The sequence below is a fragment of the Hesperophylax consimilis genome, chromosome 17 (genome assembly GCF_061612785.1).
Source record: "Hesperophylax consimilis isolate HC1 chromosome 17, BYU_Hcon_1.0, whole genome shotgun sequence".
Taxonomy (NCBI): domain Eukaryota; kingdom Metazoa; phylum Arthropoda; class Insecta; order Trichoptera; family Limnephilidae; genus Hesperophylax; species Hesperophylax consimilis.
In genome coordinates this window covers 18,077,118-18,089,796 of record NC_142852.1, presented here as the reverse complement: position 1 = coordinate 18,089,796, position 12,679 = coordinate 18,077,118, and positions in this window count along the sequence as shown.

Genomic DNA, 12,679 nt, shown 5'->3' with positions numbered 1-12,679 from the left:
AATTCAATCGTAATTATTAACATAAATAATCGATGTTTCGTTCTTTGCCATCAAATGATTTGTTGTGACATTCTTAATGTTGTTTCAATACTAACTATCACACTCCTACCTCACACTATGGTACATGTTGTTCTTAATTTATATTAACTGATACAATGGCAAAATTGGCATAATTAACATAAATAATCATTATTATTTTGTTACAATGGCGCAACAACGCGTCTTTATTAATTTTAACCATTTTTATTATATTACAATTATTTTGTTACAACATGATCTGAGAGCAGTCGTCTTTCTTTTCAACAATCAAAAAGAAAGGTTGAACGATTCTCACATCATCTTTGGTAGTTAGAGTTCGAACGATTGTCAAATTATTTATTAATTACTCGTTCATAGATGCCGTTAATTTAATTATTTTAGGCACAACAGATTCAAAACGTTAAGGCGAAGCTTAATGCCAAATCACTGTTTTGATTAATCTTTATAACGAATTGGTGTACATTATGAATATCAAAAAAATTATTTTAATTAATTGAAGGTTTTCATATCGTTTCGCTTGAGTAGAATACAAATAACAAAATAAATTACTCAATAAAAAATATAAATGTGAACTACTAAAAAAAATATTTTTTCAACAGAAATGTATGAACGCGTAAAGGAAACTACCTTTTAAAAATACAGCATTATAGTTGAGATTATCTTTGACAGTTTCACTTGATTAACTTTTTTGCTTTCCTATAAAATTATTTACAAAATAAATAAAAACCAGGTAAGTTTTTAGATTTTCACGGCATTTTTGTTGTTTGTTTTTGGGGTGTTATGCCGTGTTGCGCTAACTCCTTCTTTAGCCGACGTTTCGGACAGCGTTGCAGTGTCCATCATCCATCACATCACATCTTCGGATCTACCGGATCTGCCCTGATGATGGACACTGTAACGCTGTCCGAAACGTCGGCTAAAGAAGGAGTTAGCGCAACACGGCATAACACCCCAAAAACAAACAACAAAAAAATAAAAACCTGTTTTGTTCTTGAAATCGAACGTTTCTAGACTCCGTTTGTCAAGCGATTGTAATGCCTATTACCTACGATATAAGATATTATGCATAAAATATACACATTTTTGGTTTGTAGCTTCCTCTTAAGAATCATTTGTTTGTGCATTCAGAATGCATAGTTTGGTCCCAATATAAACTCTATCATTTTCAACAAAGGCACACATATACAATATTGTATAGGTGATTCAATCCAATATTGTATTTGTTTGCCTATTTACAGAAAAAAACTATTCATTAATATTTTTTAAACAATTAGTGAAACCTCAAATTGTAATATTTAATCATTGAAAATATTATTATTAGCGATTTTTAAACGAAAATGTGATACAGTTAAATATAACCAAAGGAGATAGGGTCTCATTAGCGATTGATACCTTGTTATCATTTAATATTATCTCGGCAATATCTGATAAGATAATGGTAGGTGTTGGACACCTATAATTTATTTTTGAAAATTTACACACAAAAAATGATGTATTTTATGGCCTCAACGGAAATAGTTGACAATACTTTTTTTTATATTTTCCAAAAGTAATCATGCTTTTAATTACTAGCTATAATTTTAGAGCAATCTACACAGACATCAACTTTGTGCTCCGAAAATACTGGCTTTTTGCACTTACAGCACACTAATTTTGAAATTCTCTTTTTTTAGCAGCAAAAAGCGCAGTATTTTCGTTTTTTGGGCTCTGGTTCTCTTGCCAGAAGTTTATAACCTGAATCAGTAGGTTTTGTGAAAATTTGGCTTATATTTTTAAGTCGGAGCTTCGAGTCTGAATCCAAGGCTTGACCGAATCTGTGCTGAATTGTTTAATGAATTCTCTTTTATTTGAGAATTTATTTGATCATTTTGTGACCATAAATTACAGCAGAATTGACAAAAGCTATGTTTAAGATGCCATAGAAAACAACCATTGACCATCTATTAGTTTTGCAGCTGCACGACATTGAGGCGCACATTTGATCAAATGAATCTACTCTTTCTTTTGTTTGGTCCTAGAAATGAATCATGTCTGGTTTACCACTTGAATTATTAATTATTGCATTTTCATCACAACAAGATAAAAAGTAAACCATATTTGCAGGTTTTAGCTTGTACGATAGAAGTGTCAGAGGGCCTTTAAAACAAAATGTAGAACTGCCAACAGGTCGAGATATCGAGTTCTTCAATTTTTCGTGCATTTTCCGCTTATTTGATCGAATAGTGCCCACTAGATTTAATTTGTGATTTGAGCTGGTTCTCGAAAGTTACAGACTTTATTCATAGCTGAAGTTCTGTGAGATGATTGACCCTTATTTGTTGACCCAACATCCCGCGTCCATTCTTACTGCGAAGAGTATTTCCAGGAATACGATGAATTCGCCCTGATTTGGCAGATTGCGAAGCATAAGCAGAATCAGATGCTAGGTCAGCTTTTGAAATTTTGAGTCGGCTTCTTCAGTGGGAGCAGATTCTTGTAAAGGGAAAGCCTCTTCAGTTACATAGTTATTCTCATATTGGCTTTGAATGTCGTCCAAACTGGCTGTCCTCGTCTTCAGGAGCTGATTTTCTCAGAGAAAGACTATCTTCTTGGTCTAAAATTTTCAAAATATCGTTACTGTTTAACATATTAGACCATGACATATTGGTATCTGAAACAATACCAAAATAAACATAAAATGGACGAAAAATTAACGAAAGTTAAAACACATAATCTTAGTTAAAAGTTACACAAAGCCTAAACATACGTCTCGCAGGCGTACTATACCTCAAAAACTCAAAAATTTCTGGACTTACCTTAGTGATACTTACCATCGGCGAGCTCCCGTCGGCCATTGGGTTGGTTAAGGTTAAACGCGACGCTAGTTATATTCTACGTGTTCATAGATGGCGTAATTAATTAATTAGATCAAAATTCGCTGTTTGCAAGGTATTGCTTTACAGTATTAAGACAAATTATATGTTTGCGCCCGCATATACGCAATATGAATATGAATAAATAGTTTTGTCTATATAAAAACTCAATTCTATCGAGAAAGGCATGCAAATACAATATTGGATTGAATAATCGGTACACTATTGTATTTGTATGCCTTTCTCGAAAGAATTGAGTTTTTAAACGAACAAAACTATTGATTCATATTCATATTGCGTATATACGGGCGCAAACAAATAATTTTTCTTAATATTGTAAAGAAATACTTTGCAAAAGCGTATTTTAATAAAATTATTTAACTAACGCCATCTATGAACACGTAGAATATATCATGCGTTGCGTTTAACCTTAAAAAGCACGAGGCGCTAACTTCAACCGTTAGAAAGAGAAATAGAATTTACGATTGTGTGTACGCCTCGCAGGCGTAGATACGGCTTCTAGGGTTAAATAGTCATAAAAGGCGTGGTTCCAACGTGAGCGTGGTCATTCTCTTCTGTAAACAAGAAAATGTAAAATGATTACTTTCTTTATTGACCTTGATATCTAATATGAACCAATATGAGAATAGGTTTTTCTCTTCTGTTAACACGAAATTGTATTTTATTTATTAAACTTGATATCTAACATTATAAGGGTTTTTGCTTTGTCCGTCTCAGTGGATATAGATTTGTCTAGGTTTGAGAAAAACAAATGAGGTAAACCAAGATTCAATACCTGACAATTTTCTTTTGATGAACTCTGGCTGCTATGACTGTGAAAAGGTTGCGAAGCGCTGAATTAGTTACACTGTCTCGAAAGTTATTAGAACGGAGAATAGAGACTACTTGTTTTTATCATAAGCTACTAGCATGTCCAGATAAGTGTATTTCGTTTTGTGAGGCTTTTACTTCTTTTTGAGTATTTTTAACGTCGGTTTTATTAGGCGTTGTTATTGTTTAAAACTATTTGTATAAATGGTAAAGCAGCTACTACTCGATTTTACTGAAAATATTGAAATGTAGATTCAAAGTTTTTGTTGAATTTTGAGGTAAGACATTTTAAAATTTTTTTAATACGTTATTTGATATGGATGTACCAATTTGGATAGCTAAATGGAACTCATAGAAATTGAAAGAATTGAATTCATGAATTGAATTCAAAGGTTGAATTCTTAGAATTAAAATCAATTTTCTGAATTCAAACGTTTAAATTGAATTTAAAGAAATTATTCAAGGAATTTTTCACGGAGAGCTAATTTTAATTAAAAAATATTAATTCAAGGAACTGAATTCAAATAATTGTTTAATTCCCGAAAAATATTTTTATTCAAAGAATTCATTTTAATTCAAATAACTACACTAAAAGAATTTCTTGAATTAAATTGAATTCAAATAGCTAAATTAAATTCAAAGATTGTTTTTAAAAAAATGAGTTCAAATAATTGAATTTAGAGAACTGAATTCAAAGATTGAATTGAAAGAATTTAGTTCAAACAATTAAATTCGGAGAACCGAACTAAAATAATTTCTATCAATTCAAATAACTGTATTTCTTTTATTATTTTTTTAATGATAAACTAATGTTTATAAGGCAAGGTTTTATGCATAGCACAAAGGATAACAAATAATTATAAGCATTAATTATTAATAAACATTAGTTTTTCATTAAAAAATTATAATATTTGAAGTCAAAAATATTTCACCAATGAATGAAAATATAATATGCCTCGACGCCATCTAGTGAGAAATTTAGCACTAACAAAGCCTTTCCTACAAAAATAAAGTTGGTTGTTTACAGGTGGAAAAAATAAAATAAGCAGTAATTGTTGATTGAGGTACTAGTACATATTGAATCGTTTGGCGGGTTGGAAATAAGCCGACATAGCTCAGTGGTTTCAGAAAACCTGATCGGACATCAGATCAGAAGGCACGGGTTCAATTCCTATTGGCGGCATTTATTTTTACTCGGGAAATATTTTCAATTTGTATTGATATTTCGAGCGACTAATAATTGCTTATAATTATTTGAATTTTTCTTAGTTCAAATTACTTAATTCAGATAATTTCTATCAATTCAAATTACTGAATTTCTTTTAATTCAAAGAATTAATTAAACTTAAAATAAATTAATTCAATAATCTGAATTCAAAGAATTTCTATAAATTCAAAGAATTTATCATACTTCAAAAAAATTATTTCAAAGAATTTCTTTTAAACAAATAACTCAGTTCAAAGAATTTATTATAAACAAATAAATGGATAGAAAGAATAAATTTTAAACCAATAACTGAATTTGAAGAATTCTTTTTATTAAAAAAAAAAATTATAAAAATAATAATGCATATTACCTGTGAGGTTTTTTCCCTAATAAATATTGAAATAAGCTACAAACCCAAGGTAATTAGCTTACTGGAATTACCAAATATTTAGAAATTCAACAATCTTAAACGACTTAGTAACAAATAAAATTGATTAAAACCCTATAAACTACCCCTCTCCCCCCTCCCTCATATGTTGTGTATATAAACCGTAGACTAAGAATTTTGTGTACCAGTCTGAAGATGGCTTTGACGAGCTGAAACCGGTTACGATCAAAATAAAATTAAGTGGAATAAAGTTTTTTATTTGTTTTATTATAATATACAGAGATTTAAATTGAAAGAACTCCATTAAGATAACTGAATAAAAATAATTGAATTCTAAGAAGCGAGAAAAATCATTCAAATACGTACTGAAAAGTTTTATATTTTAAAACGTATGCATTAACAAATGTAATTTTTTTTGTAACATAATTCTGTTTTTAACAACAAATCTTCTCTTTAATTTAAGGTGTAGAATATGTCAATACCAGAGAAGCATCAAAGGAAGATGCATCAGAGAAAAATAAATTATGCCTGAATGAGCTTGACATTTGACGTGCAGATCGTCGTAAGCTCACCATTAAGTGATTTCCCATTAAAAAGGAGAGGACGATATAAAACGAGCTGCACATTTGGAAATATACGAACTTGTGTTAGGCTTTCTGCAAAATAGAACTCCGAAACTGAGAAGAAACTAACCAACTGGCAGAACAGAGAACAAATTTCCTTCAAGCTTTACAGAAACCAGTCAGGAACATGCCATCAGGCAGTGCCAAACAAAAAAATAATTCGAAAAATCGAGACCAGGAAACACTCCACGATTCTAAAGTAGCTCGCCGGCATTCATTCAGGACCTGGCCGAAACGCATGAAACAGACACCGGAAGACCTCGCAGAAGCTGGGTTCTACCACGTCAAGGCTGGCGACAAAACACTTTGCTTCTCCTGCGGTGGTCGAGTGTCCAACTGGGAAGACGAAGACGATCCGTGGGAAGAGCATGCGCGTTGGTTCAACAATAAGTACAATGATAGTGTCCTATAATTTGTAAATATTGCAATTTTTATTATTGATTTTAGAATTAATATTTTTTTAAATTTTGACAACGGTAAAAGTGCAGCGCACCGGCAAGGCGAAGGCCGTGGGTTCAAGTCCCAGATGCAACCGTATTTTTTTCTGATTTTTTCTGTTTAAAATTTTCGTATAAATTATCTTCAATAATTAAATATTACAATTCTAGGTTTAATGAAGTGGGTTTAAAAATATCTAAATATAGGGGTTCAATCCAATATTGTATTTGTAAAAAAAGGTATACAAATACAGTATTGGATTGAATCACCCCTGCATGCGTATGTGTATGCTTTTTTGAAAACAATAGAGTTTATATTCGGACCAAAACAATTTATTCTGGTTTAAATTGCGTATGAACGAGCGCAAATAAAAAAAATTGCCATCTATGAACGATAAGTTTATGAAATATTTTTAATTTGCCCCTGAAAGTTGGTTTTCAGCTTTGGTGATACGATTTAAGAATTATATATGTCTTGACTTTCATCAATCAGTTTTAATAAATTTGTTTATTATGTTCCTTTAAGGAACTTCGTTCAAAATCTAACTACCAAAGATAAATTGAGAATTTTTCAAAATTTCTTTTCGTTTGTAAAAACGAAAGACGACTATTCCCAGATCATGTTCAATCAATTATGGAAGAGTTATATATCAAAATTTAATAACGGGGGTTATTAAATTTTATTATTATTTTTCCAACATTGGTCGACTTTCTTATTCTCAAGTCCCGTCGAAGGTACATACGTTGACGCCATATCCTACCCTAACCTATCGTAAGATCGTTTCCCGCGCGCTCTTCGATGGACAAACATCGTATATTTTTACAAAGTTTTATTAAGGTCCCATAAAATGGCTGATTTATCGGCGACGTTGGATGCAATACACAATCTCTACATTCTGAAACAGCTGCCTTGAGACCAACAAGAAGGTTCCGCCAGAGGCTCGATTCTTTCGCTAATTTGACAGACGAAGGCTTTGCCAGGAATTTAAGGCTCAAAAAAGCCTCATTGCATCGGCTGGTAGTCATTGTGCCTTTGTTCATGATACCCCCATCCCGTTCTTCAGCTCAAGGTTAGTACAAAAATAGCTCGGTGACATTTTGGTTTTGGCATTTAAGACTTTCACCAATATCGAGAAATGGAGACAATATTCATTGGGCTGCTAATATAATCATAAATTCTCCACTTTGACGTTCAAGAACGTCTTTCTCTGTCATATATAAACAATGTTTGATTTAAGAAATTACTTTTCTTACTTGCCTTATTTTATCTTAATTATATGAGAAGTATGAATATTATTCTTCTCATATTCCATAGAAGCCATAACGCACAAACAGAAGCTCTTTAGGTAACGTTCATCTACTAACCCGGATAAATGACATAAACACAATTGTGTAAAATATCGCGTAATAGACGCATTTACCACAAGTGACTAAAAAAAGTTAAGTCTATATAATTTGTAATAGCGACTCGAATGAAAAAAAAATTGCTGTCGACATATAAGACCCGTTGACATTTTTCAACCGCAGTCCTTGCAAACCAGGACATGACCACTAGGTAAAAAGCAAACGTTAGAATTAGCAGTGTTACAATTTTTTAAATATTATGTGTTCGTCAACCTCTGCTTTTGTATCCACTTCCATTGGTTTTTCTTCGATGCTGTCTGTATCGTTTATCTTATCACTTCCTGAAGACTGCTGTGAATTATAAAGGAATTTTTTTGATGGATGGCATTTCTTCGTTAACTTTTAAACGAATTTTTCTCCTTTCATGTAGTTAAGGTATGAACAATTGTTGAACCAACGCGCATGCTCTACCCATGGATCGTAGAAGCAAAGTGCTTTGTCGCCAGTCTTGGCGTGGTAGAACCCAGCTTCTGCGAGGTCTTCCGGTGTCTGTTTAATGCGTTTCGGCCAGGTCCTGAATGAATGCCGGCGAGCTACTTTAGAATCGTAGTTTAGAGTGTTTCCTGGTCTCGATTTTTCGAATTATTTTTTTTGTTTGGCACTGTCTGATGGCATGTTCCCGATTGGTTTCTGTAAAGCTTGAGGGAAATTTGTCTTCTATTCTGCCAGTTGGTTAGTTTTTTCCCAGTTTCGGAGTTCTATTTCGCAGAAAGCCTAACACAAGTACTTGTATTTCAAATTATAGGAGATGTCGTTTCGTGCAGCTGGTTTCAAATCGTCCTCTCTGAATTCAATTATTTGAACTCAATCATTTCAATAAAATCTTTGAAATCTATTTAGTTATTTGAAGTCAATTCAATAGTTTGAATTCGATTCAATTGAGAGTTTAATATTTATACAAATCTACTATCAGCTGCTGCTGTTTTTTATTTAAATATTTTACTCTTATACTTAAATACTCTATTTAAAAAAAAATTCTTCTCATTTTATCGTCCGTTGTGGGCTCCGAGCTCGATACAAGTTTCGTATTTCCATCTTATTAGGGTGTTTTACCAAATAATCTCTATTTTCCGTCTTTGGACTTGACTAATTAATAATATTTTTTTCCTTTAAGTGTTTAGGTACTAATGTTTTCATCGCCTGATACTCCGACCCCTAGTGAGTCTTGTATCTCTATTGTAGGCACCGGGCACCTAAGTTTATTTATTTTGCCGTTTTCGGGCATAAATAATTGTTGGTATTCTTTTCCTTTATGTTTTAGGTACATCTATTAATAATGCCTGAAACCAGAAGCCAATCGAAAGACTCCAAGATGTCTGCCGTTAGAGATTCCGAGTCTCGGGTCTCTCCTTCTTCCTCTGTGCCGCTGGTTCCACTCCATAAATGGAATCTGAAATATGATGGATCAACGTAAGAAATTTTTTGAACGTGTAAATAAACTCGCGCTAGGTCGCTCTGTAAGTAAAAACAATATTTTTATAGGCGCTTTTGATCTGTTTGAAGGAATTGCTCTTCTGAATTCTCTTCTCCGACTGGTTTCTGAAAACCTTTAGGGCAATTTGTCTTCTGCTCTGCCTATCGGTTAGTTTCTTCCCAGTTTCAGTTTCTTTCCCAGTTGGTGAGTTCTATTTTGCAGAAAGCGCAACACAAGTTCTTACAAATTGTTACAGTTATATGTGCCACCACAGCAATTATATATACGAAAAACTGTTACTTGACTTGCTGGTCACAAACGCCCACACTAGGAGGTTTGTGCCACTCGATAGTCGGTAATAAAAAGAAGAAGATGTTAGCGCAAAGAGGGGGAGTTCTCAATGGGCGATCAGCGGCAGTGGACGTTCTGGGACCTTTGACGGGTGGACCTCAAGATGACAATGGATTCGCGATAGCTAATTTTTGTACTGGACATTGATTCCTTGTTTTCTTTTATTTTGTGAGATATGATGTTATCTTACATGGTGACCTACTCTGTACAAGGTTATTTGATCTCTTGTGTGTTATAATGTCACTCCTATGATCTCATAATGTTTGACCGTTAATTCCATCCTGCTAGTGATTCCTTATTGAACCTCGCACATGGGCCTGGGATATTCAATTCCTTAATTTACAGGGTCTCTTGTTTATTTGATTGCTAATAAATATTTGTTTTACCTAATCATTATTTTATTTGAATTCCACAGTTGGTTTATTCTAATGATGGGTTAGCGATATTGTTATCTTTAGCTACAAATAGGCGAAAACATGTAAACGTTGTTATAGGTCATAATTTTATTACAATGTCGCCTCAACGTGGCTTCTTCTTTTTACAATGGCGCCTTACGTGGTGATTTCCGTTTGGAATTGCGTGATATTTTCGTGAAACATTTTTGTCGGTATTTCGTAAATTTCGTACAGGTGACATTATTTCGTTGACCACGAGGTACACTAACACGATTCTATTTCGTCTGAGGATCAGTCTTCCTAGGTATCAGCTGATGCTGTTTTTTATTTAAATATTTTACTCTTATACTTAAATACTCTATTTAAAAAAAACTTCTTCACATTTTATCGTCCGTTGTGGGCTCCGAGCTCGATACAAGTTTCGTATTTCCATCTTATTAGGATGTTTTACCAAATAATCTCTATTTTCCGTCTTTGGACTTGACTAATTAATAATATTTTGTCCTTTAAGTGTTTAGGTACTAATGTTTTCATCGCCTGATACTCTTGTATCTCTATTGTAGGCACCGGGCACCTAAGTTGATTTAGTTTGCCGTTTTCGGGCATAACTAATTGTTGGTATTCTTTTCCTTTATGTTTTAGGTACATCTATTAATAATGCCTGAAACCAGAAGCCAATCGAAAGACTCCGAGATGTCTGCCGTTAGAGATTCCGAGTCTCAGGTCTCTCCTTCTTCCTCTGTGCCGCCGCGCTGGTTCCACTCCATAAATGAAATCTGAAATATGATGGATCAAAGTAAGAACATTTCTTGAACGTTTAAAAGAACTCGCGCTAGCTCGCTGTGTAAGTAAGAACAATATTTTTATAGGCGCTTTTGAACTGTTTGAAGGAATTGCTCTTCTGAATTCTCTTCTCCGACTGGTTTTTGTAAAGCTTTAGGGCAATTTGTCTTCTGCTCTGCCTGTCGGTTAGTTTCTTCCCAGTTTCGGAGTTATATTTTGCAGAAAGCCTAACACAAGTTCTTACAAATTTCAAATTGTAGTAGACGTCGTCGCGTGCAGCTCGTTTTATATCGTCCTTTTATTCGTTTTATTCTTCTTACATTTTGGCAGGGAACCAATTATATCAGGTAAAGAATATAAATCTCCTGATATTAGTTCGGAATATTAAACCTTTTCCAAATGTGATACGTGGGTTCTTAATATTTCTGAACTGAATGACATTTTCAGCCAAGTGAGAACCAATCTTATGAACGCAACAATAACATTGAGTTCAAGGTTGGTGACATTGTTTGTAGACGATCTTTCATGTTGTCTGAAGCTTCAACAGATTGAAAAGGTATTTAGTCTATAAACTGGCGGACATAAATGGGAAGTCGATCGGCACTTTTCATTTTAAAAAAATTATAAAAGTAGAAAATTAATCTCTCAACTTTTCTTTAAAGGTAGTTTTCTGATGAAGTGGCGTCTTCTGAGTCACTTCAGAAGTACCTACCGTGTTTTGTCTGGTGTTTTAAATAAATTTTACTTGCACAGCTGTGGCCACCTTCTGCATCTGTTATTCATTTAATTGAATTTAAGTTAGATTATATTTTTGGGATATTGGTTGTTTTATTGAGCAGAGAAAATGAATCCCGTCCATGAGGGAAAACTATTTTCTTACCTCCATGATGTACGTGTGTGTGTGTCGTAGTATTTTGTTGTGTTTTGTTAGTGTTTGTCACAGTGTTTTGAACATTTCGAGGATTTTTTCTTGGTTTTAAGGTGTTTTATGCCTTATCGATATTGTCATTTTGGCAAAACTGAGATGGTTGCATTTTATTGCACTCTCTATTGTCTCATAGATCATAGATGATCACGATGACGTAAAATACCTTTGGGTCATGTTATGGTTTGTTAATTAGATACATCAGGCTTATATTAGCTCATATTTCATCATCAAAGCGGCATCGGTTTAGAGTCAGACACTTTATTTTTTATATGCCTATTGTTTTTATTACCAACCGTATTTTATCTATCTTTAAATTGTGCTTCGTCTTGGTTTTAGCATACTGAACATGGAGTTATTCTTACTTCATGTTTTTCCTGATTATTCTGAAGTTTTTAGAGCTCGGAAATTGCAGAACAATCAGTGCTTTAATTTCAGATTGATATGGTGATCACTGCCATCTGTCAACCAAATCGACATTTTGATCCTTATACCTGCTCATTTTTTTTTAATATTGGCTTATTTGCCCATCTTAAATTATTTAATTGAAGTTACTGTCATCTACTGTGTCAAAGCAGCTGTTTCAGAATGTAGCTATTGTGTATTGCATCCAATTTCGTCGATAAATCAACCATTTTATGGGACCTTAAAACAACTTTGTAACAATATACGATGTTTTCCCTTCGAAGAGCCCGCGGGAAACGATCTTAGGTTAGGTTAGGTTAGATTAAGTTATGGCGTCAAAGTATGTGCTTTCAACGGGACTTAAGAATAAAAAAGTCGACTAATATTGGAATAATAATAATAAAATTTAATAACCCCCGTTATTACATTTTGCTATGTAACTCTTTCATAATTGAATGAACACGATCTGGGAATAGCCGTTTTGAACGAAAGTCCTTGAAGGAACATAATAAACTAATTTATCAAAACTGATTAATGAAAGTCGAGACATACCTATATAATTTTAAAATCGAACCTCCAAAGCTGAAAATTCCAACTTAAGCCCTTATAAGAAGCAAATTTAAAA